Raw genomic sequence first — 27,238 nt, forward strand, 5'->3', positions numbered from 1 at the left:
AGGCAGATATGTAACCAGCTGAACCACTCAGATGCCCAAGACAGAATGTTGGGGTTTTTCTTTTATTCTTTTTTTTTTTAATATTTTATTTATCTGAGATGGCGTGAGAGAGCGAGAAAGAATGAGGGGTAAGGGGCAGAGGGGGAAGGAGACCCTGAGCTGAAGCCAGATGCTTAACTCACTGAGCCACCCAGGCACCCCAGATGGAAGGTTTTAAAGCAGCTGTTTTCTGGGGTGCCTAGGTGGCTCCGTTGGTTAAGCATCTGACTCTTGATTTCAGCTCAAGTGCCATGTTGGGCTTCCCACTCAGTGGGGGTCTCTTGACCTTCCCCTTCTCCTCCACCCCTGCTCATGCTTGTTCCCTCTCTCTTTCTCTCTAAAAAATAAAATAAAGCAAATAACCCCCCGAATTCTACTTCCTTCACCTCCTCAAATCTAACCCTCATATCAGAGAATTCTGAGTATCCTTTGTGTTAGCACTGGTGTCTGAAGGCCAGTCCCTCTTACACCTTGGTTGGATGAAGTTGATGGTGGAAATTCACATTTGTATGTTAATATGTGACTTTAGTCAGAGTCTGGAGATGACCTGCTATTAATAATTTGGCATATGGGGGTGCCTGGGTGGCTCATTCATTAAGCATCTGCCTTTGGCTTTGGTCATGATCTCAGGGTCCTGGGATCAAATCCCACAACGGGCTCTCTGCTCAGCGGGAAAGCCTGCTTCTCCCTCTCCCACTCCCCCAGCTTGTGTTCCCTCTCTCACTGTGTTTCTCTATCAAATAAATAAATAAAATCTTTAAAAAATAATTTGGCATATGAAAAAACAAAATGCTTTTAATCTAACGAAGAGAGAGGCACTAGAATTCAGCCTCATCTTCAACCCCATGAATGTGTATTTTACATAAAACCAGACAGATTTTCTTAACAACATTAATAATGTACTATTATAACATAATTGCAATATTATACCAGAAGCATTATCCACGCTAAGTACTCTCCAATTTAGAATGAGTGAATAACCTTCAAGAGAAGCGTATCCATTTTCTTCAGCTAAATAATCCCTAAGTTGAAAAGGTAAAATGAATACTTCTTACACAAAATGCACCCTGTATGTGGGAGTAGAATTTTGATAGGACTTTATGAGCTCAGAGTGCCTGGCAGGCTCTGTTGGTAAAGCACACAACTCTTGATCTTGAAGTAGTAAGTTTAAGTCCCACATTGGGTGTAGCAAGTACTTAAAAATAAAATCTTTAAAAAAGAAATTTGTGAGCTCCCTGCTAGTGGATTTAAAAACCTCCTTGGCCATCTCCTGGCAACTGAGGCTACTATGCCCCCTTCCACTGTGGGGCCAAGACATAGTGTCTGCGAAATTATATACCCATTAAGGTAACCCTTGTTTTGTCCTGTCCTATTTTAGTGCATGGCGCCCAAGGTCACCCTGGATGCTGACAAGCAACTAACAGATGGGGAGAGAGGAAGAGTGGAAAAGGCACGTGACCTTCTGAGATTGGCCTGAGTGTGGCACACGCCCCTTCCACCAACATTCCGCTGGTGAGGACTTGGGGGCGATTCCTTCGTGATCTAACCACAATCCCATACCACCTTGAACACTATTCAGCTTTCTGACCCTCATGGTGAAGTGACAGGCACATCCCCAAAGAGACAGTTTCAAACCATTATGCTCAGTGCTAAGATCAAGGTATTCTTAGGGTGCTGTGGGAATATGGAGCACGGGCCTTCGAGAAGCAGCGCAGCATATGCCTTTCTAAGAGCACAGACTCTGGAACCCGACATTGTGGGTTTGTGGTCTGGCTTTGCCACTTACCAAATATGTGAACTTTCACCCTGGAAACAGCAGTGCCTTCCTATAGCACCAGCTCGATTTGGTTGGCAGTTCCCATCACTTAGAAGAATGGCCTTCCTAGGCATCATCAGAGACAATGCCACTGGTCTATGCCTCCTTCTTGAAAGTCTGAGCCCTAGCATACAGGGACCCTCCTCCAAGAACAGAGATCCCAGCAGCAGCTAGCAAGGACCTCCTTCCCAGAAGTCGGAGTTTCAACTCCATGGAGACCCTCCCCCAAGTTTTAGTAATTATGAATTCTCCTCTTCCTCCCATGGCCCCCCAGTCTAGGAATGCTGGCTGCTTCCTCAAGTTTTTACCTCTGGGACACCTTACAGCAGCACTGTCTAATAGAAATATATGTGAATCACACACCGATCTTTAATTTTCTAGTAGCTACACTAAAAGGGTAAAAAGAAATGGTGAGATTAATTTCAACAGTATATTGTATTTAACCCAATGTATCTGATCTGCTGCATTTCAATATGTAATCACTATAAAAATGATTAGCTATTTTTATATGAATTCTTTGAGATCCGGTGTATATTTTACACTGACAGCATACTTCAATTTGGATGATAAATTTTCACCAGAAATACTTGATCCATATTTTGATTTCATAAAATTTACAGTTGAAGATGTAGATTTACATTTTTTAAGTCATTCTCAATATACTTAGAAGTTTGCCAATAACTGAATTGAGTATCAATTTGTAACTCTTTCAAAAAATATTTTACTTATTAATTTGATATAAAGAGAGAGAGCAAGCAAGCAGGGGGAGAAGCAGCTTCCTGTGGAGCAGGCAGGGATCCTGATGCAGGACTTGAACCCAGGACCCCAGGATCATGAGCTGAGCTGAAGGCAGACGCTTAACCAACTGAACCACTCAGGCGTCCCAATTTGTAACTTTTTATTTTGAAATGAGAAGTTGAAAAAATGCTGCAGAGAGTTTCCATGTACCTACCCCACAGCTCCCCCCCATTGGTAACATCTTTCCTAACTCTAACTTTCACAACCCAAATCAGAAAATTAATCGGCACGATACAGGGAACTACACTAGAGGTCTTAGTCAGATTTCATCACTTTTACATGTATTTATGTTTTTTAAAAATATTTATTTATTTATTTTAAAGGAGGGGGTGAAGGGCAGGGGGAGAGAAGAGAGACAATTCCAAGCAGACTCTGTGCTGAGCGTGGAGCCTGACGTGGGCCTCGATCTCACGACCCTGAGATCACAACCTGAGCTGAAACCAGGAGTCAGACGCTCAAGTGACTGTGCACCCCCTCTCCCAGGCGCCCCTTCGCGCACTTATATGTTGTGTGCCTTTGTGACTGTATGGCACTTTGTCACTTGTGTAGATCTGTTTGATGGCCACCACCACAACCGTGAGACCAAACTGCCCCTTCACTGCAGAGGGAGTTCCTCATGCTGCCCCTTCAGGCCTGAACCCCTGGTAACCCAGTAGGTGTTCTTTGTCTTTACAGTCTAGAACATGTTGAAATTGGCTATTGCACTCGGTGCAGTACCCTTAAGATCCATCCATGTTGTCTGGTGTAAGAGTGCTCTGTTCCTTTTTAGTGCTGAGTAGTATTCTACAGTATGAATGGACCATAGCGTGTTAACTGTTCACCTATTGAAGGACATTTACTGGGTATGTTTTCAGTTATTGGCTGTACAGATAAAAGCTGCCAGGAACATTTGAGTATGGTTTTGGTGGGGGCAGGCATACGTTTTGATTTCTGCGGGTTGAATGCCCGGGAGTGTGATCACTGAGCATATGATAACTCTGTGTGTAATTGCCAGAGTGCTTTCCAGAGTGGCCCGACCATTGTGCGTTCTTACCAACAACGAAAGAGAGAAGTCCATTTGTTGGCATCTTTGTCAGCACATGGTGTGATCTGTGTTCTTTTTTTTTTTTTTCATTTTTTAAAAATATTTTATTTATTTATTTGACAGAGAGAGGGATCACAAGCAGGCAGAGAGGCAGGCAGAGAGAGAGAGAGGAGGAAGCAGGCTTCCTGCTGAGCAGAGTGCCCAATGCGGGACTCGATCCCAGGACCCTGAGATCATGACCTGAGCCGAAGGCAGAGGCTTTAACCCACTGAGCCACCCAGGTGCCCCTGATCTGTGTTCTTTATTTTAACCCTTTGAATCAGTAAGTAGCAGCATCGCATTGTGGTTCCAATTTGCATTCGCCTAATGGCTCGTGATGCTGAACCTTCCTTCATGCACTGATTTGCTGTCTGTATGTCATTTGGGGGGAAGTATCTGTTAAGTCTTCCCCATTTAAAAATTGGGTGGTTGTTTTCTTACAGTTGAGTTTTGAGAATTCTTTATATATCCTGGATACGAATCCTTTATAAAAAGGTATAATTTGCAAATACGTTCTCCCAGTGTGTAGCTTGTCTTTTTATCCTCTTAACAGGGTCTTTCACAGAATGAAAGGTTTTCATTTTGATGAAGTTCAATCTATCCATCTTTTCTTTTATGTCTCACTTTTGGTGTTATGCCTAAGAACTCTTTACTTAATGCTAGGTCATGAAAATTTTCTCCTACATCTTTTTTTGAAATATTATAATTTTGCTTTTAAATCTGTGATCCAGTTTGAGTTAACTTTTATGTAAGGAACGAGGTTGAGACCTAGGTTTGTTATTCTGTTTTTGCCTCTGCATATCTCATTTTCCCAGCACCACTGATTGAAAAAAAAAAAAAAAAGAACCTATTTTGGGGTCCCACGACCACTCAGGGTCAGTGTTTCACTGGATAGACCCACCAGACCAACTGCAGGCTTTACTTACAACTAAGGTTTATTACAGCGAAAGATACCACAAGCCATAGGAAAACTACGCATGGGACAGAGTTCGGAGAGGTCGGGCACAGATTTCCCCATCCGAAGCCACACAGAATGTGCATTCTCTGTAGCAGGCAGCTGCAGGGCCAAGGGCAGAACAGCTCTGCCCAGGGAAGCCTGTGCCTGTCTCAGGATCTGAGACTTTTATGTGCAGGGGAATGGCTCTGTCATGGCAATCTGGGGACTCGGGCTGCAGAAGCAGAGGTATGACCTGCAATTTACCTGAGTGTTTTTTTTTTTTTTAATATTTTATTTATTTGAGAGAGAGCGAGAGAGAGCACGCGTACACAAGAGCATGAGCTGGGTAAAGGAGGGGGAGTGGGAGACGGAGAAGCAGACTCCCCACTGAGCAAGGAGCCTGATATGGACTCCCTCCAAGGACTCTGGGATCGTGACCCAAACGAAGACAGATGCTTAACCAACTGAGCCACCCTGGCATCCAGTTTATCTGAGTCTTAGCAGAACTCCTTGGGATCCACTGAGAACATGAGAGGATGGGAGGCACATTTGTTCTAGAATCGTCCTTTGTGACACATGGGACGAGGAGCGTACGTTGCCAGTACCTTCAGCTACTCTGCCTTTCATTCTCTGCATGAGTAATAAACTGTCTGAACCTAATGACAGCTCACTGTGTCTTTATTGGTTGAGTCTGTGAGGCCTTACTTAACCTTTCCTCACACACCATCGAATGGCTTTTTCGCCTTTATCAAAAATCAGTTTCATTGGCATATGAATGACATACAATAAATCGCACGTATTTAAAGCTTACAATTTCCGGCTTGGCTCGTGCAGACACCTATGAAACTCTCACTGCAATCAGGATACTGATCACAACCAAGGACACTTGGAAACTTTGGGCTGTGTTCAGCGTCTTGATTATGGTGTTGGTTTCACAGGTGTATACCTATGCCAGACCAGAAATTATATACACTGTGATACCCAGGCAAATACACCAATTGGGCAAAATAGAGAAATCGGAAATATATTCGCAAATACAGACAGCTGGTTTTTTACATAGACAAAAAGGCAATTCATCAGAAAACTAACAACCTGTTCAGCAAATGGTGCTAGAACTATTAGATATTTATCTGCAGGAGGAAAAAAAAGCAACTTGAATCCATACTTTGCCCCATCCCCCAAATTAACTCAAAATGGATCATAGAATTAAATATAAAAGCTGAAACTGTAAAAGTCCTCCAAGAAAATACAGGAGAAAAATCTTCATGACCTTGAGCTAGGCAATGATTTCTTAGATATGACACCAAAAACACAATACATTAGAAATGAATTGATAAATTAGACTTCATGAACATATAAAACTTTGGCTCCTTCAAAGACACCGTTAAGACAATGAGAAGGTAATTCACAGACTGGGAGAAAATATTTGCAAAGCATATACCTGATAAAAGATTTGCATCCCGAATATGTAAAATACTCCAAAAGCCCAATAAGAAGAAAATGAACAAGCCAGTCAATATAAAATGGGCAAGAGATTTGAACAGGCATTTCACTGAAGACATACAGATGGCACAGAAGCACATGGAAAGACATTCAACACCATTGGTCACTAGGTAGATAAATGCAAATTAAAAACCACAATGAAATAACACTACACACCAAACAGAAGAGCTAAAATGAAAAAGAATGGGCATAGCAAGTGTTGCCGAGGATGCCAATAAAGCTGAGCTCTCTTACATAGCTGGTGGTGATGTCAGTGGTACCACTTTGTAAACAATTTGGTGGGGGGGTTTTGTTTATTTTTATTTTTATTTTAAGATTTTATTTATTTATTTGAGAGAGGAAGAAAGAGAGAACACAGCAGAGGAGAGAGGCAGAGGGAGAAGCAGGCTTCCTGCTGAGCAGGGACCCCCCCCCCCCATACACACACCCCACCTCAACCCAACCCAGGACTCAATCCCAGGACCCTGGGATCATGACTTGTGCTAAAAGCAGATGCTTAACCAACTGAACCACCCAGGTGCCCCAGTTTGGTGGTGGTTTAAATAGTTAAACATGTACATGAAATGATTTAGCCATTATTCTCCTAGATGTTCACCCAAGACGAAAGAACGCATGCATCCACAGAAAGTCTTGTACACAGAAGTTCATAGAAGCTTTATTTGCAATAGCTAAAAAGTGGGAACAAGCCAAACATCTGTCAGTGGTGAACGGATAAACAAACAGGTGAATAGACCAATCAAACTTACCAAGAACTGTCACAATTATAGTGTGCAGTCTATGCCTGACGCACGAATAAAGTAAAAACCTCTATTTAGATTTTCTTTAGTTTCTCCTAGCCGTACTTTATATTTTTCACTGTATAGATTTTGCCTATCTTTTGTTTGATTTATCATTTAATATTTTACGTGTTATTGTTTTTTTAAATGCTTTTTTTTAAAGATTTTATTTATTTATTTGACAGAGAGAGATCACAAGTAGGCATAGAGGTAGGCAGAGAGAGAGAGAGAGAGGAGGAAGCAGGCTCCCTGCCGAGCAGAGAGCCCGATGCGGGACCCGATCCCAGGACCCGGAGATCATGACCTGAGCCGAAGGCAGCGGCTTAACCCACTGAGCCACCCAGGCGCCCTTAAATGCTTTTTTAAAAAAAGATTTTATTTATTTATTTGACAGAGAGAGATCACAAGTAGGCAGAGAGACAGGCAGAGGGGCAGGGGAAGCAGGCTTCCCCCTGAGCAGAGAGCCTGACGCAGGGCTCCATCCCAGGACCCTGAGATCATGACCTGAGCCACCTCAGTGGGCTTAACCCACTGAGCCACCCAGGCCCCCCTATTTTAGGTACTAATGTAAATGATATTTTAAAATTCCAGTTCATTGGTTCAGTTGTTCAGTATAATGGTTTTCAGTGTAAAAAAAAAAAGTATGTATTAATGGCATAGCCTACAACTTTACTGAACTCGCATGTTAGTTCTAGAAGCTTATTTTAGATTTCAGCCAGTTTTCTGTATACGAACAGGTAATCTGCAAGTAAAGAAGATTGTACTTCTTTACAATTTAGGTGACTTTTACTGCATTTTCTTGCCTGATCGCTCTAGCCAGACCTTCCAGGACAGTGCTGACTGCCCTTCTGTGGCTAATGATCTAGGGAAAGCATTCGGGCTTTCGCCACTAAGTGTGATATTAGGTGGAGGTTTTGCATAGATGCCCTTTATCAGGTTGGTGACGTTTCCTTCTATTTCTAGTTTGCTCAGAGCTATTATCAGTAATGAACGTAGGATTTTATCACATGATGACTCTCTCTCTATTGAGATGATCCTATGGCCTTTCTCCGTTTCTTTGCTACTATGGTGCATTATATTGATTTATTTTTGAATGTATATCAAACTTGCATTCCTGACAAAGACCACACTTGCAAATGGTATATTATTCTTTTTACATATTGCTGCATTCAATTTGCTAAAATTTTATTTCTGGTCTTTGCCTCTGTGTGAATGAAGGATATTAGCATGCAGTTTTACTTATTTAATTTTTATTTAAATAATGTTATTTACTTTGGTATCAGGGTAATGCTGTCTTCATGGAATGAATTAGAAGTATTCCTCCCTTTAATTTTCTGGAAGAAGGTGGATGAAATTGACAACGATTTCTATTTCAGGCGTTTATAAGAAATCCCCAGTGAAAACCTCTGGGCCTGCAGTTTACATTGTGAAGAGTTTTATAATTGCAAATTCAGTGTCTCTAATAAGCTTAGGACTATTTATGTTATGTGTATCTTTTTGAATGAGCTTTGATAGTTTGTGTCTTTTAAGCAATTAGTCCATTTCATCTGAGTCCTCAAATCTCTTGACTTCTATAAATCCTTTCATAATATTTCTTTCTTATCCTCTCAAATTTGTAGAATCTGCTGTGCCATCTTCTTTATCGTTTCTGATGTTATTAATTTATGTTTTCTCTTTTGCCTGATCTGCCCAGCCAGAGTTTTATTAACTCTGCTCATTATCTGGAAGAACCAACTTTTAGGATCATAGAGCTTCTCTGTTTAGTTTCTGCTTTCTGTCTCATTGATTTCTGCTGCTTCTTACTTTGGGTTTCGTCTGATTTAGTTTGTTTGGTTTCTTAAGATAGAAGCCGACATCAATGATCTGAACTCTTTCTCTTCTTACCTATGCATTCAGTGCTATAAATTTTCCTCCACATACTTATTTCGAGGTATCTGACACATTTGGATACATTATGGTCTCGTTTTCATTTAGTGAAAAATACGATGTCCCTTTTGATTTTTTTCTTTGACACGTGTTATTTCTGAATGTGTTATTATTTAGTTGCCAGATATCTTGGGGAGTGTCCAGATCTCTTATTAAAATCTAATTTAATTCTCTTGATGTCAGAACACATACTAAGTATGACCCAGTATGCTTTTTGCTCTGTGTATTTTGAAACTTGAAGCTTCACGATTAGGTGCATAAGCATTCCGATCGTTTTATCCTCTTGACCAATTGACCCCTTTATTATTATCATCCTGGGTAATACTGTGTGGTTGGAAATATCCTTGCTTGTTATTAACATAGCCATCTGTCTTTCCTGCATCTGGTTATTAGTTAGCTAGGTTTATTAGTTTACTGTGGCTGCCATAAAAAAGTACCAAAATCTTGTTGACTTAGAACAAAATACTTATTCTCCTACAGTTCTGGAAGCGAGAATTCTAAAATCAAGGAAAAGACAGTACTGCATCCCTGAGGCTCTAGGGAAGAAACCAGTCCTCGCCTCTTTCTGCTTCTGGTGTCAACATTCTTTGGCTTGTGACTACATCTCTTCCTGTGTTTTATCTTCATATTGCTTTTTCTGTGTGTGTCTTATCTCCCTCTGTGTGTCTCTTAGAAGGGTATGTGTGATTGCATTTAGGGCTCCCCTGGATAAACTCCTTTTCTCAAAACCCTTGAGTTAAATCATACCTTTTGCCAAATAAGGTGATATTCACAGGTTCTGGGGATTAGAACATGGACGTATCTTTGGGGACACCATTCAGCCTACTACACAAGGTATATCTTTTCCTATTGTTTTATTTATTTTTAAAGATTTTATTTATTTATTTGAGACAGAGAGTGTACACAGTAAGAGGGGCAGTGAACAGAGGGAGAGGGAGAAGCAGGCTCCCCACTGAGCAGGGAGCTTGATATGGGGCTCGATCCCAGGACCCCAGGATCATGACCTTGATCGACTGAGCCACCCAGGTGCCCCTCCCATCCTTTTATTTTCAACTTATTTGTATGTTTATAGTTCAAGTCTATTGTGAACAGCATACACTTGTATCTTGTGTTTTTTATCCAGTCTGACAGTGCTTTCCTTTTAATTGAGGTGTATGGTAGATAATAATAGACCCCCCAAAGATGTCCACATTTTTATCCTGTGAACCTGTACAATATTAAGCTAACATGGCAAAAGGGCCATTGCACATGTGCTAAGTTAAGAATTTTGATATGGGAAGCGTATCCCGGCTTATTGGGGTGGGCACAATGGAATCCCAAAGTCTACAGAGACAAAGGCCAGAGGGTCAGAGGGAGAAGGAGAGGTAATGACAGAGCAGAGGTTGGAGTCGTGTGCTCTGAATATGTGGAAGGGGCCATGAGCTAAGGGATGCAGGCGGCCTCTGGACGTTGTTAAAAGGAAGGAAACTGATTCTGCCCTAGAGCCTCTGGAAAGAATGGAGATCTGCTGACACTTGGATTTTTTTTTTTTTAAAGATTTTTTCTTTATTTATCTGACAGAGATCACAAGTAGGCAGAGAGGCAGGCAGAGAGAGAGGAGGAAGCAGGCTCCCTGCAGAGCAGAGAGCCCGATGCGGGGCTCGATCCCAGGACCCCGCACTTGGATTTTTAGCTCAGTGAGACCCGTGTCAGATTTCTGACCTGACGAACTAACTATAAGGTGATGTACGTTGTTGTAAGCCATTAAGTTAGTGGTAACTTGTTATAGTAGCAGTAGAAAAGTCACATAAGGTGCTTAGATCATTTATATTTAATGTGATTATTGATATAATTAGGTTTAAATCTTTCATCTTGCTGTTTGTTTTCTCTCTGGGTCATCTGTAGTTCGTCTTTTCCCCTGCCTTCTGTGGGATTACTTGAATGTTTTCATTTTTATTTTTATGTTGTTTGTTGGCTATCATTCTTGGTTTTTTAATTTTAGTGATTGCTTCACAGTTTAGAATACAGAGCTTTAATTTATCATCATCTACCTTTAAGTGATATCCTATCACTTTACAAATAATGTAAATACTTTACAATAGTGTGCCTCTACTTCCCCCTTGGTCTTTATACTACAGCTTTTTAAGAAAGAGTCATCTATTTATTTGAGGGAGAGAGAGAGAAAATGCGTGAGCAGGGGCACAGGGAGAGGGAGAAGCAGACTCCCCAGTGAGCATGGAGCCTGACATGGGACTTGACCGCAGGACCTATGAGATCATGACCTGAGCCAAAACTAAGAGTCGGGGGCTTAACCAACTGAGCCACCCAGGCGTCCCTGTTCTATAGTTTTCATATAATTTACTTATGCATAAGTTGTAAAGCCCACAATACATTTTTATTATTTTTGTTTATAGTCAATTATCTCTTAAAGAGATTTAGGAAATAGGAAAAATATCTTATATATTTACTCATAAAGTTTCTGTTTGTAATATTCTTTATTACTTTGTATAGATCCACATATTTTTATCTGGTTTCATTTTCTTTCTGCTTAAAGGATATCCCTCAATATTTATTACAATTCAGGTCTGCTGGTGATGACTTTTTAAATTTGGACATCAATCTTGTATTCCCATGGTCACCTCTATAGATTTTTTTTAAAGATTTTATTTATTTATTTGACAGAGAGAGAGATCACAAGTAGGCAGAGAGGCTGGCAGGGGAGAGAGAAGGAAGCAGGCTTCCCGCTGAGCAGCGAACCCGATGTGGGGCTCGATCCCAGGACCCTGAGATCATGACCTGAGCCGAAGGCAGAGGCTTAACCCACTGAGCCACCCAGGTGCCCCAATGATGACTTTTTAAATCTTATGTATGTCTAAATCTTATGTATATCTTTATTTCACTTTTGCTTTTTTTTTTTTTTACTTTTGCTTTTTAAAAATTTTTAAAAATCATGATAAAATACGTATAACTTCAAATTTGCCATCAAAGCCATTTTAAGTACACAGTTCAGTGACATTAATCATCACTGGCCATCTCTAGAACTCTTTTCACCTTGTAAAACTGAAACTCTAGGGCTCCTGGGTCCTCAATCAGTTAAGCGTCTGCCTTCAGCTCTGGTCATGGTCCCAGGGACCTGAGATCAAGTCCCATAGTGGGATCCCTGCTCAGCGGGGAAGTCTGCTTCTCCCTCTGTCCCTCCCCCTGCTCATGTTCTCTCTCTCTCTCTCTCTCTCTCAAATAAATAAATAAATAAATAAATAAAATCTTTAAAAAAGAAACCCTGAAACTCTATACCCATGAAATAATTCCACTTTTTTCCTCTCCCTCAGCCTCCAGCAACCACTATTTTCCTCTCTATTTCTATAAATTTGACTATCCTAGTACTTCATATAAGTAAGACTATACAGTATTTGTATTTATAGTAAATCCCCGCTGGTTCAATTGCTCACGCAGTGTTTGCTCCCAGTCAGACCCTGGCCGACACATCTGTTCAGACAATTTCATCCTCAAGGCAGCACGGCGATCGTACTGAGAATCCCTGTGACGTGGGTTCAGCTGTCACTTCCTATCTGTCCGAGCCAATAACTTAATATCTCTAATCCTCAGAATATTACCAGGTAAAAATGGAGAGAGTAATACCTACTACCCAGAGTTCTTTTGTGAGGAGCTATGAGAACACCAGACACACTACAGGTGTTCAAGACACACTATTTCGTTTCAGCCATTTCTTTACCAGCATCCTCTGGGCACTTTGATCTATCCGTCTCAGCAACAGCCTCCCGGAGTATTTTCTCCTCCTCCGCATCTATCCCACACTGTCCTGTGGCCCTTTCTCTGGGCATTCAACAAATGCTTATCTTTTTTAAAAAAAGATTTTATTTTTATTTATTTGACAGAGAAATCACAAGTAGGCAGAGAGGTGGACAGAAAGAGGGGGGGAAGCAAGCTCTCTGCTGGGCAGAGAGCCTGATGCAGGGCTGGATCCCAGGACCCTGAGATCATGACCCAAGCCGAAGGCAGAGGCTTAACCCACTGAGCCACCCAGGCGCCCCAACAAATGCTTATCTTAAAAAGTAACCAAAGCTCATTGTGAGTGAGTTACGGTGGCTTAGAATGTTCCGGAAGAGGAAAAGCAATGGATGTATCTTTGGTGCCATGGTAGGGTCAATAAAAGGACACGCTAGGGGGGACGGACAACGTTTGGTTGCCCCAACCTAGCCCGCAGAGCCATGTCTGCATGGCTCCATGGTGAAGGAGGTCTGAGTCGACTCTCCTGGAATGAGATTACTTTCTCTGTAGCTCCTTCAGCAAGGGCCCGGTGTGTCCACCTACTCAGGATCGTTTCGCTCTCCAATCCCAGGAAAGCCTGTTCTTCCCAGGCAGCAACCCATGCCTGAGGCCTTCCCTAAGCCTTGCCTCAGCTTCCTCTTGACGTGTTCTGTTTCTTGCTCTCTCCTAGAGGATGGGGGCGACAGAGAAGAGGACCTTCAAACTCTTGCTTCAGCCCACGACCAGGCTATTGTACTTCTCACCATCTGTCGCCATCTCTAAGCACTGAGCCCCACTGTGTCAGACAGTACTTCCCCATCCCCTAAGCCCTTCCCACCCCCGCCAAGGACACTGTTGTGTGATCCCTGGGTAGCTTGGCTTTCAAGGGAAGGTAAGCCACAGAAGAGAATGACCCCTTCTTGGATTACTGTATCTCCCACTCATGGTTCCAGGTTACTGTCCTTGAACTTGATATTCGAGAAAACTATAAGCCTTTACCAGGACAGCCGTTCCTCTCCATGCGTGGGTTGTTCTCTCTTAGTTTGGCTCACCGGAAATGAAGAAAACAAGCTATATATTTTTTTTAAGTTACTGAGACTCGATATTAAAGATTCACTCCTTTCTCTGTTTCTCAAATGGTCATCGTGTACCTGCAGCGTACGAGGAGTTTCTGACAGTGTCCTCCTTAGCATATCGGTTTGCTTTCTGATCATTCCATCAGCCCAACTCTGGGGAAACCTGAAAACCTCTACGTGGTTCAGTTACAAAAGCAAACAAGCCACATAGAGTCGGGCAACTTCTAAATGACCATCAGCAAATCTTTCCAGGTTGCCCTGAAAGGCAAACACAACTCGAATCCCAGGTGTGAACATAAAATAATGTGGTTATCGCCTTCTGAAAAGAAACCCAGGAGGGTAGGGGTGAGCTTGTCCAAGGACATCGTCTCCTAGTTAGGGGCGTCACCTTCCCAGTCTGTGCCCTGGTTCTTTTCCGTGTGGCCACAGCTACTTATCTTTTAAAATTCGACCTCATCTCCTCCTTTAGGAAGCTGGCCCTCGCCCCATGTCTGGGTTGGAGGCCCCTCTTCTGGGCACCCTGGGCGTCCCATGCTTACATTGGTCAAAGCACTTACCACACTGATTGTCTCCCTTCCCTGGCTGAGGGCTCCCTGAGAGTCGGAAGATGTCCCTTTGATCCTGTATCCCTGGGGCCAGGCACTTCCAGGACTAGTTGCTCAGTAGCTGTTAGTTAGTCAACTAAAAAATGTCTGTGCATCATAGTTTGGGACTATGTTCTACCATGGCCAGTCTTTCTTCTTTTAGTAGAGAATGCAATTTTCAGAAAAATGAATGTCACTCGGAAACATGTTGGGCAAATAAGGTATTCACCAAACTGAATAACACTGTCTTTATTTATTTTTTAATAAGATTTTATTTAGTTATTTGACAGAGAGATCACAAGTAGAGAGGCAGGCAGAGTGAGATGGGGGAGCAGGCTCCCCACTGAGCAGAGAGCCCAATGTGGGGACCCAGGACCCTGAGATCATGACCCGAGCTGAAGGCAGAGGCTCAACCCACTGAGACACCCAGGTGCCCCCACTGTCTTGATTTAAAGAGGAGGGGTCGTCATAACAGATTCACTGCTTTCCTTCTGTGGCTCGTACAGGCACCTTTCCTTCTGTGGCTTGTACAGGCTCTCAAAACGATTCCAAAGAAGGAATTCACAAAAGGTTTTGAGCAGCAGAAGCTTCCCAGGACAGTAACTTTGAAATCTACATTCACTGAGACGTTTAAGGTCCAATATGCGTTTAGAGAAAAAAGATCCAACAAATAAGCATTTGTGTTGAAAATTACTGAAGGCCTGCTCTAGGGAGTGGGGCATATCGTTTAGAGGTTAAGAGTGTTACTCTGGAGCTGGACTGTTTGGGTTCAAATCCCGGCTCTGCACCTAACTTAGCTCCATAGTCTCTGACGCATTACTCAGCCCACTGGTACCCCAACATGGAGTCATTGGGGGGATTAATTGTGTTAATCTTTATTAATTGTATTTACTTTATGGGTAAAGTGCTTAGCATATAGGGCCAACTGTCACAGTGCAAGAAACATCTGAGACAGGGAGGAGTCTGGTAGCCATAAGCATCTCAGCGTAGTTCTAGAAGCTCTGAATGCCCTCCACGCGATTCAAAACATTGTGTCCTGAGACTATGAGTGTCAGTACAACCAGATGCTTGGTATTCATGGTAGTGAGAACAGAAGGATCTGAGACTAGAGATAATATTCTTCCTCTAAAATTCTTACTTTTTTTTTTTTTAACAAAGAAATGGTATGTGCTGTTAATGCTTGTGAAAGAATTCAGTGTTCCTCATTTCACTTGGAATAGAAGCTAGCATGGACAGATAATTCATAGACCCTTATAATCAATATGTCTCTCTCCCTCAAAAAAAATTTGGGGGGGGGGCGCTCCTGGGTGGCTCAGCCCTTAAGCGTCTGCCTTTGGCTCAGGTCATGATCCCAGGGTCCAGGGATCAAGCCCCACATCGGGCTCCCTGCTCCACACAGAGCCTGCTCTTCCCTCTCCCACCACCCCTCTCCTGCTTGTGTTTCCTCTCCTGCTGGATCTCTCTCTGTCAAAGAAATAAAAATCTTAAAAAAAAAAAAAAAGTTGGTTCTGATTTCAAAAACTAAGATATAATGTTGCTCTGATCTGGGAAGAACAGAATAATCTAGAGGGATTTGCCATTTGCCAAGATAATTTAGAGCTTCACTGTGGATTCAGATGGCATCAGAATTTAAGAATAGTAATTTAAATAATGATATAATTTACATTTGGGGAGCGTATGGTTTCATTACTGTATCCTTTCTGCTACTGTGCAGAACATCGTTCTTTTAATTAAAATATTGGTTGCCTTTTTTGAACTAGAGTTTCCCTCTCTCAGAAATAGTTGTGAAGATGACAATTTCTGTTGCAATCAGCTATTTTGCATGATTCATGAAGAAGCGCTTTAAAAATAACTTTGTAATAAAGACAGAAAACTGTTTCTTCACAATTGTGATTCATCAAAATTATTTTTGAACATTTGGTAAATCCTGTTTCTGAAAACTTTTAAAATACATTAAAGCCCCTTCGGAGACTGTGTCTGGGCCTCCTTTATGGATTCCCCAAAAGCTTCACATAGTGGAGAGATGAGGCGGTGAGGTCAGCTGTGTGTTCTTGGCCCTTCCTCATCATTTCTCTTCCAAGAAGTTCAAAGAAGTCAAGGGATTATTTGGGGGGGGGGGTAAAGTAATGGCCAAGAGAAACAGCATGAGCCCACAAGCCCTTCCAACATGGCACGTTCTGTGCTTCTGGGCCCAAGGGGTAAGCCGTGGGTGGGGTGTGGATTGAAAGGTTTCTCTCTTACCAGAGAAAAAGATGGGGTTGCCATGCTATTCCGTGCCTGCCACCATTCCAACAGAGTTAACAATGCCCCTTCTTCCTTCCTTCCTTCCTTTTTTTCTTTCAAGATTTTATTTATTCATTTGACAGACACAGAGAGAGGGAGCACAAGCAGGGGGAGTGGGAGAAGGAAAAGCAGGCTTCCTGCTGAGCAGGGAGCCCAATGCGGGGCTCCATCCCAGGACCAAGTGCCCCTCCTTTTGCTTTTTTTTTTTTTAAGATTTTATTTATTTATTTTACAGAGATTACAAGTAGGCAGAGAGGCGGGCAGAGAGAGAGAGGAGGAAGGAGGCTCCCTGCTGAGCAGACAGCCTGATGTGGGGCTCGAACCCAGGACCCTGGGATTATGACCTGAGCCCAAGGCAGACGCTTAACGACTGAGCCACCCAGGCTCCCCAGCAATGCCATTTCTTAAGAAGAGACCTGTGAGGGGGCCACAGACATGTCTTCTTCAGGAAGGGGGAGAGAATACGGCAAGGGGTCGTTGGGGCCGCAGGCTAGATGGGGCATCTGTCCAGGTTCCCTTAGTTGGACTGAATTTCCTGCTTCGAGTTTGTGATTCCTATTTTGGGAACGGGCAAGACCCCATCCTGAGCTGTACAGCACGAGCACCCGACAGCCGTCTTCATTTCCCCCCACAGGCTATTACCTGCTTGTCCTAAAGTGAAGTGCTTTATTCTGCTACCTGGGTCGTGAGCAGAGTGATCATAAAGCATAGAAGTATTGGGAAGGAAATGTGCCCTCTGAGCATGCGTATGATCAACACCCTTTCTGGACACTAATAATGACGCCTAGAGTTTCCAGCCTCACCTGGAACTGCCTAAGGGTTCTGAAACTGACACTTCCACCAACGACAGCTAAGAAGTCCACTTCAATGACAGTTTGACTCCAGTGTTCTTTCATAGGATCTCAAGGCATCCTGACTCCCTACTGTTGTGATCCTTTTGTCTCCCTGCTTTCTTTTCCAGGGCTCCCCTAAACCCAAGCCCTTTCAGTCAGGATGTGACCTGGGGGCGGCCCAGGTCCTTTCTGTGTTGAAATGTGCCACCTAAGGGCTCCTGAGGGGCTCAGTTCATTAAGTGTCTGCTTTTGGCTTAGGTCATGATCTCGGGGTCACAGGATCAAGCCCTGAATCGGGCTCCCTGCTCAGCAGGAAGTCTGCTTCTCCCTCTCCCTCTGCCCCCCCCCCCGCTCATTCTGTCTTTCTCTTTCTCTCAAATAAATACATAAAACCTTAAAAAAAAAAAAAAAAGAAATATGTCCCACCTAATTCTCTCCTCTCCAGGCAACGGTCCTGCTTCCTGATCACCAGCTCTCTGTTAAGGCCCCTCAACCTTAAAACATCCATGAATGCTGATTTATTCCCTCAGTGTCCTGATTCAGTCCTTTGAGGGGCAAGGGTAGAAGTTTCTCTAGGAAGTTCACAAATCCTTGAAATTGAAAAATGTTGTTTACGGAGTGGGGAAGTATCCACAGAGTTCTTTTTTTTTTTTTAAGATTTTTATTTATTTATTTGATAGAGAGTGAGTGAGCATAAGCATGGGGGAGTGGCAGGCAGAGGGAGAAGCAGGCTCTCCTCTGAGCAGGGAGCCGGATATGGAACTTCATCCCAGGACCCTGGAATCATGACCTGAGCTGAAATCAGACACTTCATTGACTGAGCCACTCAGCCATCCCTACCCACAGGGTTCTTAAAATTCTCAAAGAGGTCTGTATCCCTGTAGACATTAAGAAATATTGCATTAAGGTTTATTTAGCTTCCATTTGAAGATTATATTTTAACAGCTCTATTGGAAATAATCCCTTAGCCTAAAGAAATGGCTCTATAAATGAAGAGGAGGCTTCACGGTACGGAATATATTATTTGGGAGAGGAGTTTGTGATACCTCACTACATTATATGGGTAATTACTTATTTTTCCTGCTCTCTCTATTTAATGACAGTGACAAAGGGATTTATGCCTTCTGTTTCACTCTGTGGTTATGGCCTTAATGGATTCTAAGATATAATGTCTCTAAACTCTTAACACAAATGTCAGAATGGGGATGGGGAAGCATTCAGTCCAATTTGGTTTGCATGCATTCATTTGGCACTGTGTAAAGTGCAGTGCTCAATGAGATAGGCTAGAAAGAGAAAGAAAATCCTTTGAGATATGAACCTTCCAGAATCTGACAATCCCTGGGGGGGGGGCGGGTGGACAGATGCACACATACACACCTACATAATATTAATGTCAGACAGTGAGATGTGCTACTGTATAAGATGGGAGGCAGGAGGCATTGATGTTAACTAGAGAGCATCTAGAAAGCCTTCACTAAAAGTACAAATGAGTCTATCAATCCTCAAGCCCCTGGGCCCTCAACCTTCTCTCATTCCCTCTTCTGAATAACCACTCCTTCGTCCTTTTTTTCTTAAACAGATTCAGTGATTAGGCCTATTCAACTGTAGTTTTTTTCTTTTTTCTTTTGTTTTCAATTAGAGAGCAAGTGCAGGAGGAGGAGGAGGTGCAGAGGGAGGACAGAGAGAGAATCCCAAGCAGGATCCACACCCAGCCCACAGCCCAACCCAGGGCAGGATCCCATGTCCCGAGATCATGACCTGAGGTAAAACCAAGAGCTGATGCTTAACTGACTGAGCCTCCCAGGCACCCCCCCCCCCCCCGCATTTTTTCTTTGTTAGGAAATGTTTCAGACCTAAAGAAGTTATATAAAATATTACGATAAATACCCACGTGCCCACTACTGGGCTTAAGAAGTAAAGCATTACAGATACAATCGAAGCCCCCTGTGTACCCACACCCTAGAATTCTCTTTTATGGATACCCTCCACTTTTGACTGGCAGCTTTCAAAGAAGACCCTCACTGAGCCCCATCTTCTGGTATTCAGGCCTTCCCTTTGAGTGTGGGCAGGACTTAGTGACTTGCTTCTAATGACCATGACAAAAGTGATGGGATGTCACTTCTGCAATTAGGTTACAAAAGATCGCGACTTCCATCCTGCTGGCATTCTCTCTTGTCCTCTCACTTGCTCTGATCAAGCCCGCTGCCACGTGATGAGATGCTGTATGGGAGACCCACATGGCCAAAACTCAAGGGAGGCCTCTAGCCAACAGTTTAGTAGGAAACGAATCTTTAGTCCAACAGCCTATGCAAAACTGAATCCTCCCCAAGAACGATGTGAATGAACTTGGAAACAGATGGTCTACCATAGAGCCTACAGATGCTACATTTATGTGGCTCATTCCCATGCATGCCTATACCCACACTCACTTATAATATATATAATACTATATATTATATACATATATGATGCATATATGTGTACACACACACACACACACACACCATTGATCATTGTGCTTTCTGCAGCAGTATGTGTCTGAACGTGTAATGTGCATAAGAATTACCTGTTCAGGGAGGAGGGCCTGAGGTTCTGTATTTCCACAAAGCTTTCAAGTGCTGCTGATGCAACATATAGTGTATGGAAAGATTGCACTGGGTGTCATTTACCTAAAAAGAAATCTGTCCACACTCACGTTTCTAAGTTGAATGAATGTTGGCAAATATATGTGTAGAATTTAGGATAAAAGTCAGTTGTCAGTGGCTATCACTTTTTGAGTGATGAAATTTGGAGTCAGTATCAGCGTTGAGAAAATGTCCCTGGGCAAAACAAAAACCCTAAAAAGAGCAAAGAACAGATTCTCTTTTCTCCCCCCATCCTTCTCTTTCCTCCCAACTGCAGGGCAAAATAAGAGAAAATTAACAATGATACAACATCAACATGCACTGGTGACTTTCTAAATCTAAGAAAATAGTCTTCCTTAGGTGCATACTGTATCTCAATAAGGAGAAAAGAAAATACATTTTCTTTTCGTAATTTGGAATCCTGTGTATCTGATGGCTTCCACCCCTGATCACACCAGCCTTGTCTCTGTTATCCAGTTGCACAAACTCTTACCTCTTCCCCCGGCTTCTCTCCTCTCTGTCTTTCTCTCTCTCTCTCTTTCTTTCTTTCCTTTCTTCTTTTTAGAAAATCCACTCTGAGATTTAAATGCAGCTTAGCTGTATTTTAAAACTGTGTATTTTAAACTGTGCAGTTTCCACTTCGGACCAAGTCACAGGGACTGGTCTTGCCCTCTCACTTGAAACAACCAAAAACCCGGACAAAACACACAAGCTCTACCTGACTTGGTTCCCTGATATCTCTGACTGGTGTCCTCAGCTCAGGGAGTCTGCCAGGCTCTGCCTCAGCTCCCCTTCCTATCCTGGAAACTTTCTGAAGGCAGTTGGGCCAAATCTTCTACCTTGAGACACTGAAAAATAAGGGCAAACTCCACCTAAAGCAAGTCAGGAGGAAATAATAAAGGTCAGAGTGGAAATTAATGGGAGAGAGAATAGAAAAACAATGGAGAAAAATCAATGAAACCAAAATCTGTTTCTTTTGTCAGCAAAATTGACAAACCTTTCATTAGGTTGACCAAGAAAAGAAGAGAAGATTCAAATTTCTAGAATCAGAAGTGAACTTACATAAATATAAAGGAGTGCTATGGATAATTATATGCCAACAAATTAGATAAGTGAAATGGATACATTCCCAGAGAAACGCTAACTACTGAAACTGACTCAAGAAGAAAATAATAATTTGAATAGATGTATTGTAAATGAAGAGATTAAATTAGTATTTTTTTTAAAAAAACCTCTCCATGAAGGAAAAACCCAAAGTTCAGTTGGTTTATTACTGAATTATAAGAACATTCAAAGAACTAATACTAACTATTCACAGACTTGTCCAAAAATGGAAAAGGATCGAACCCTTTCCAATTCATTCTGAGGCCTGCTATTACCCTGATTATCTTAATACCAAAACCAGAGACATCACAAGAAAACTAGATGTCATTATCTATTATGAATATGGGTACAAGAATCTGCAACAAAATAGTAGCAAACTGAATCTAACAGCATATGAAAAGAATTATGCACCATGAAAAGTGGGATTTAGCTTAGGACTAAAAGGTTGGTTTAACATCTGAAAATCAATTAATGTAATGCATCATAGCAGCTGAATAAAAAACAAAATCACATGATCATCTCAATAGATGCAAAAAAAAAAAAAAAAAAAGCATATGACGAAATCCAGCACCCTTTCATGACAAAAATACCCAACAAACTAGGAATAGAAGGAAACAAAGGACATCTACAGAAGACCCACAGCTAACATTCTACTTAATGATGAAAGAATAGATGCTTTATCCTTAAGATTAGGAACAGAACAAAACGTCTGCAGCTCAACATTTTACTGGGGTTCTACTGGGGCACTTAGGCAGGAAAAGGAAATGAGAGGCATCCAGATTGGAAAGGAAAAAGTAAAATTATCTCTCTTTGCAGAAGACATGATCTTGTATGTAGAAAATTTTAAGGAATACACACACACACACACACACACACACACACACACACACACACGTACAGCTAATAAATAGTTCAGCAAGGGGACACCTGGGCAGCTCAGTCGGTTAAGCATCTGCTTTTGCCTCAGGTCGTGATCCCAGGGTCCTGGGAGTGAGTCCTGCATCAGGCTCTCTGCTCAGCGGGGAGCCTGCTTCTCCTTCTGCCCTCCCCCCCCCCCCCCCGCTCATGTTCCCTCTCTCTCAAATAAATAAATAAAATCTTTTTAAAAAATTCCATTTACAATAGCATCAAAAAGAATAAAATATTTAGCAATAAAATTAAGAAAAGGAGCATAACACTTATATGCTCTGAACAAGTTCAGACACTGTTGAAAGAAATGAATGACCTAAGTGGGAACACATCCCATGCTCATGGATGGGAAGATTTAATATTGTGAAAATAGCAATGCTTCCCAAATTGAGCTATAGTTATAATGCAATCCCTAGAAGAATCTCATCTGACTTCATTTTAGAAATTGGCAGGCTGATTCTAAAATTCATATGGAGTTGCCTGTGACCCAGAATAGCCACAACATTCTTGAAAAAGAAGAACAAAGTAGGAGGATTCACACTTCCCAATTTTAAAATTTACTATAAAGCAATGAAAATCAAGAGAGTATGGTAATGGCATGAGGATAGACATATAAGTCAATGGAATAAAATGGAGATTCCAGAAATAAAACCATGTGTCTACAGTCAACTGATTTTTGACAAGATTGCCAAGATCATTCAATGGTGAAAGAATAGTCTTTTCAAAAATAGTGCTGAGACAGCTGGATAACCGCATATAAAAGGATGAAGTTGGACCATGCCCCACACCATATGCAAACATCAACTCAAAATGGATTTAAAAACATAAGTATGAAAGCGAAAACTATGAAACTCTTGGGGTGCCTGGGTGGCTAAGTTGGTTAAGCATCTGCCTTCCGCTCAGGTCCTGATCCCGGGGTCCTGGGATTGAGCCCCACATTGGGCTCCCTGCTCAGTGTGGAGCTTGCTTCTCCATCTGCCTCTCCTTCCACTTGTGATCTCTCTCTCTCTCTCTCTCTCTCTCTCTCTCAAATACATAAATAAAATCTTTTTAAAAAAACTATAAAACTCTTAAGAAAGCATAGGGGTAAATCTTCATAACCTCAGATTCGGCAAAGGATTTATTTATTTATTTATTTTGAGAGGGAGAGAGAGGTAAAGGAAGGGGGAGGAACCGAAGAAGAGAAAGACTCTTAAGCAGGCTCCACACCCAGTACCAAGCCTGACATGGGGCTTGATCTCCTGGCCCTGAGATCATGACCTGAGCCAAAACCAAAAGTCAGACATCCCAGCGACCAAGTCATCCATGCACCCTGGCAAAAGATTTTTCTTTATTACACCAAAAGGGTAAGCAACAAAAGGCAAAAATAAATCGGACCTCATCAGAATTAAATACTTCTGTGCTTACTCATCAAAGCAAAAGGAGAACCCACAGAATGGGAAAAAATATATGGAAGTCATTAATCTTACAAGGGAGTTGTATCTAAACTATATAAAGAATTCTTATAACTCAATACAAATAGAAATAACCCAATTGAAAAGTGGATAAAGGCTATGAAAAGAGATTTCCCCAGGGAAGAGATACAAATGGCCAATCAGCACATGAAAACTTGTTCAATGTCATCAGAGAAATGCCAATCAAAACCACCATGAACTCCATGCCACTTTATACCCACTAGAATGGCTATAATGACAAAAAGTCAGATAATAACAAGTACTGGCAAGGATGTGGAGAAATCGGAACGCTTGTACGTTGTTGGTGGGTATTTAAAATAATGCAGCCACTTTGAAAAACAGTCTGGTAGTTCCTGAAAAATTTCAACATAGAGTTACCATATGGACCAGCAATTCTCCTCCAAGGTATAGAAAGGAAAATATATATTCACAAAAAATCTCGTACGTGGCAACATTATTCATAATAACCAAAAGGTGAAAACAACCCAAACGTCCGTTGCCTGAAGAATGTAGAAATGAAATGTGCTATATCCACAGAACAGAATATTATTTGGTCATGAAAAGGAATGAAGTATATACAACGTGAATGAATCTTGAAAACATACTGAGTGAAAGAAGCCAGTTACAAAAGACCACGTGTTACATGATCCCACTTATTTGAAATGTCTAGAATAGGGAAGCCTATAGACAGATGGTAGGTTAATGCTTGTTTAAGGGCTGGAGGGAATATGGAATAGGCAGCTAAAGGTATGGGGTGTCTTTTTGAGGCGATGAAAATGTTCTAAAATTGGTGAAGCTTGCACATATCTGTGATATGCTCAAAGACATTGAACCGTAAACTTTAAACCGGTGAATTGCATGGTATGTCAATTACATCTCAGCAGAACTATTAAAAAGAAGCTGAGGCATTCATAGGGCTTGCCTTGTTTGTTTTCTCTCTGGGATCACCGTCCTTTGTTGCCTAATGCCTATTGTCTTGAAAACTGTTGCTTCATACTGTCTTTTTTTTTTTTTTTTTTTTTTTTTTTATCTACAGTTGTTTCACCCAGGGGGTTAAAGACAAATCCTTAGCCAGAAGTAGCAGTTTATTTTTTTAACTGGGGAAACTGAGGCCAAAAGCAGCTGACTGGCTTGCCAAAGTTCGTGCTGGTTAGTGACAGAGTCAGGACCACAACTAAGACTTCCTGATATCTAATCCAGAGTTGAGACAGCTTGGTCTGTCCAGCTTCTGGGGCAACCTGATGGTAGAATTTTAATTAACCAGTCATAGACAAAGCAAAGGCTTTGTCTCCGCTCTCTGCCTTTCCCTCGATCAGCAAGCATTTATTGCACACCTATGTGCAGAGCTCGTTTGGGAGACATTTCTGGGGACGGAGAAGCAGGTGCCATCATCTCTGGCACCAAGGGGCTCCTCATCTGTTTGGGAGAAAAGGCGGTGCGCAAAACATCTCTGACTCGTGTGTGATCACCTGTCGAATGTCTCATTCAGGTGTGCAGCCAAGACCATCGGGAGGGGTCACAGCGTGTGGGCTTTTCTCAGGAAAGGTTTCCAAGGAGAGGAAGAATTTGGGTTTCAAAAGATAGGCAGCATCCCCTGACTGGGTTGGGGCACTGAAGGCAGGACACTGTCTCCACAGGGTGTGTGTTAAAACGAATACAAGGCCTCAGAAGTTCCTTGGTTGTAAGAAGAGCCCGAGTCTTGGAGGGGGCAAAGCACTGGGATATTGTGCTGATCACAGGACAGATTTGATGGGAACCTGTGATGAGCACCACGACTAACGGGGCAGCCCCTTTGCCTACTGCAAAATCAAATGCTCCCAGGCAGATAGTTTTTTTTTCTTTCTAGGAAAACAAGTGTCTTCCCAGGTCATGAAAAGCCGGGCTGTCCACTTGAAGTTATGGGACAAATATTCCAGACCCTTCACTGAGCCTGTATTGAACACCTACTATAAATTGGGAATTGTACTAGTGGCTGGGGATTCACAGGGGCCTAAGTCTTGTACTTGCCCTAGTTCATGGTCTGGAGAGGAAGACACTTGCATGATAGATTTCTTTAGGGAAAGGTGCTCTCCTTTCCTGCCCGATTCCCCCCGTTGGTCAACGGAAGCGGTCAAGTCCTTCCCCTCTGCAGACCTGACTCCAGGGCCAGAGTTGGACAGGAAGAAGGACCCAGGACCATGACAACTGGGAGAGGTTTCCCTTCAATTTCAGTCCACTCCCTGAAGACCCATCTGGAGCTCTCCTTTATAGCCTGGGCCCAAAAGTCACTACCTCCAGGCAGCCTCCTTTCCTGTGTCTGCTCCCCGCCCCACCCCACCACCCCCACAGCCTCTCCAGAATGACAATGACCTGTGTGGACTGTGTTTAGGCCCCTGTAAGCACAGGCCATGAGGCAGGGGGGATGGCCGCAACTTCAAGCTTGTAACAGTCATGGGGACTTTGCATAGGTGGGTGTTAGACAAATGTTTGTTGACTGAATCCCAGGAGCTTTGGAATGACTGTCCTCTCAACGGCGTTTCTGTTCTACCCGCCTAGGGCTTGACTGTTTACCAAGGGCCTTATCCCCTCTCCGTTTCTGTCTTGGGATCCTCTCCACGCCTCCTGTGACGTCTCTGCTCCTGGGGCCCGGGGAGATGCTCGAGGTGCTGGGATGCCAGGCGGCGAGGGGCCGAAACCTGCAGGTGAGAGCCTACCCGGGCCCTGCACAGACTGACTCGGCCTGTCCCTGGCTTCTAGTCCCGCCGTGTCACAGCCAGACTGGCCTGTGGGTGCTCCCCACATGGAGGGGGGGAGCGGGGGGGCATGCGCCTGCAGGAGCCTCAAGCCCTCTGGTGACGGGCCTGGAGCCCAGCCCCTCCTGCTGCTGGCGGAAGCCAGGGGACACAAGGGGACCTTCAGGAGGGCCGGCCTCTCAGGACTGGACCTCGCCTTTAGGTGCTGGGTTTCCCGTAAAGTGTAAATTCACCTTCATTCATTTTATCCCCCCCCCCTTCTGGTTTTATAATTTGGAGAATTGTACTCCTCTCTCCCCCCCGCAAAACCTGCCCAAGAAAGGGAGCCTTAGCAGTACAAGTGCATAGAAAAATACAAACAAACCCATGCGTCTTGGTTGACAGTTAAGTCTGATAACACTCGGCTTAGCAATTACAGAGCCGTCATGCTCCCTGCTGAGCAAACAGAGTTTTGGGGAAAATCCGTAACAGCTGTAAGCATATTACGGCATCAGAAACCCAACTTACCAAAAAGATTCGTGAGAGAGTGGCTAGTCACAGTTTGAAGGCATACTTACTTTAGAAGAGACTCATAAAGCTCCTGAATTTGAGTGAGTATGCATTCATATGTTCTAGTCCCCAGGGTTTTCAGAGAGTTTAGAGAAAGTGACTTGTTCTATCCTGTGGCTAATTAGTGGCCAAGCCTTGTACTTAGGCTCATTCTTTCTGAGCCCTGGACTCTTCATCTGAGCCTCCCTGGGATAGAAGGCTTTGCTTCCAGGCTACTCATTAAACACTAAGTAGAAAGAAAGGAAAAAATGTCTTAAAGCTCAGGGGTATGAAGACATCCTACGCTGACAACCAATTAAAGACTCAGATAAAATACTTCTGAAATGATTATATGCTGCAAAGCAGTTGGTGGGGAAACAGGACTTGAATTCCTTAAAAGGGATTTACAGTAAAGATCTAGAAACTCATCTAACGGCCTGTTCTAGAAGTGCGAGCAAGAGATGTCCGGGTAGAATGCCAGAGTCCTGATTGGATTCCTTCTGGCT

The 27,238-nt window shown here is 42.8% G+C and overlaps 1 long non-coding RNA gene across 5 annotated transcripts in view; it reads left to right on the forward strand.

The window, feature by feature from the left end:
- Positions 1 to 27,238, forward strand: part of LOC131821871 (uncharacterized) — an 86,923-nt gene that overhangs the window by 53,193 nt on the left and 6,492 nt on the right. For 3 of the 5 annotated variants that reach the window (XR_009350004.1, XR_009350003.1, XR_009350006.1), the window contains 2 exons: positions 1,418 to 1,551; positions 26,008 to 26,153. This is a non-coding gene — a long non-coding RNA (uncharacterized LOC131821871). Of the gene's footprint in view, positions 1 to 1,417; positions 1,552 to 13,296; positions 14,347 to 26,007; positions 26,154 to 27,238 lie in introns of those variants that run through there. The other 2 variants (XR_009350005.1, XR_009350007.1) reach the window with 2 other exon arrangements.

Source organism: Mustela lutreola, chromosome X (assembly GCF_030435805.1).
Source record: "Mustela lutreola isolate mMusLut2 chromosome X, mMusLut2.pri, whole genome shotgun sequence".
NCBI lineage: Eukaryota > Metazoa > Chordata > Mammalia > Carnivora > Mustelidae > Mustela > Mustela lutreola.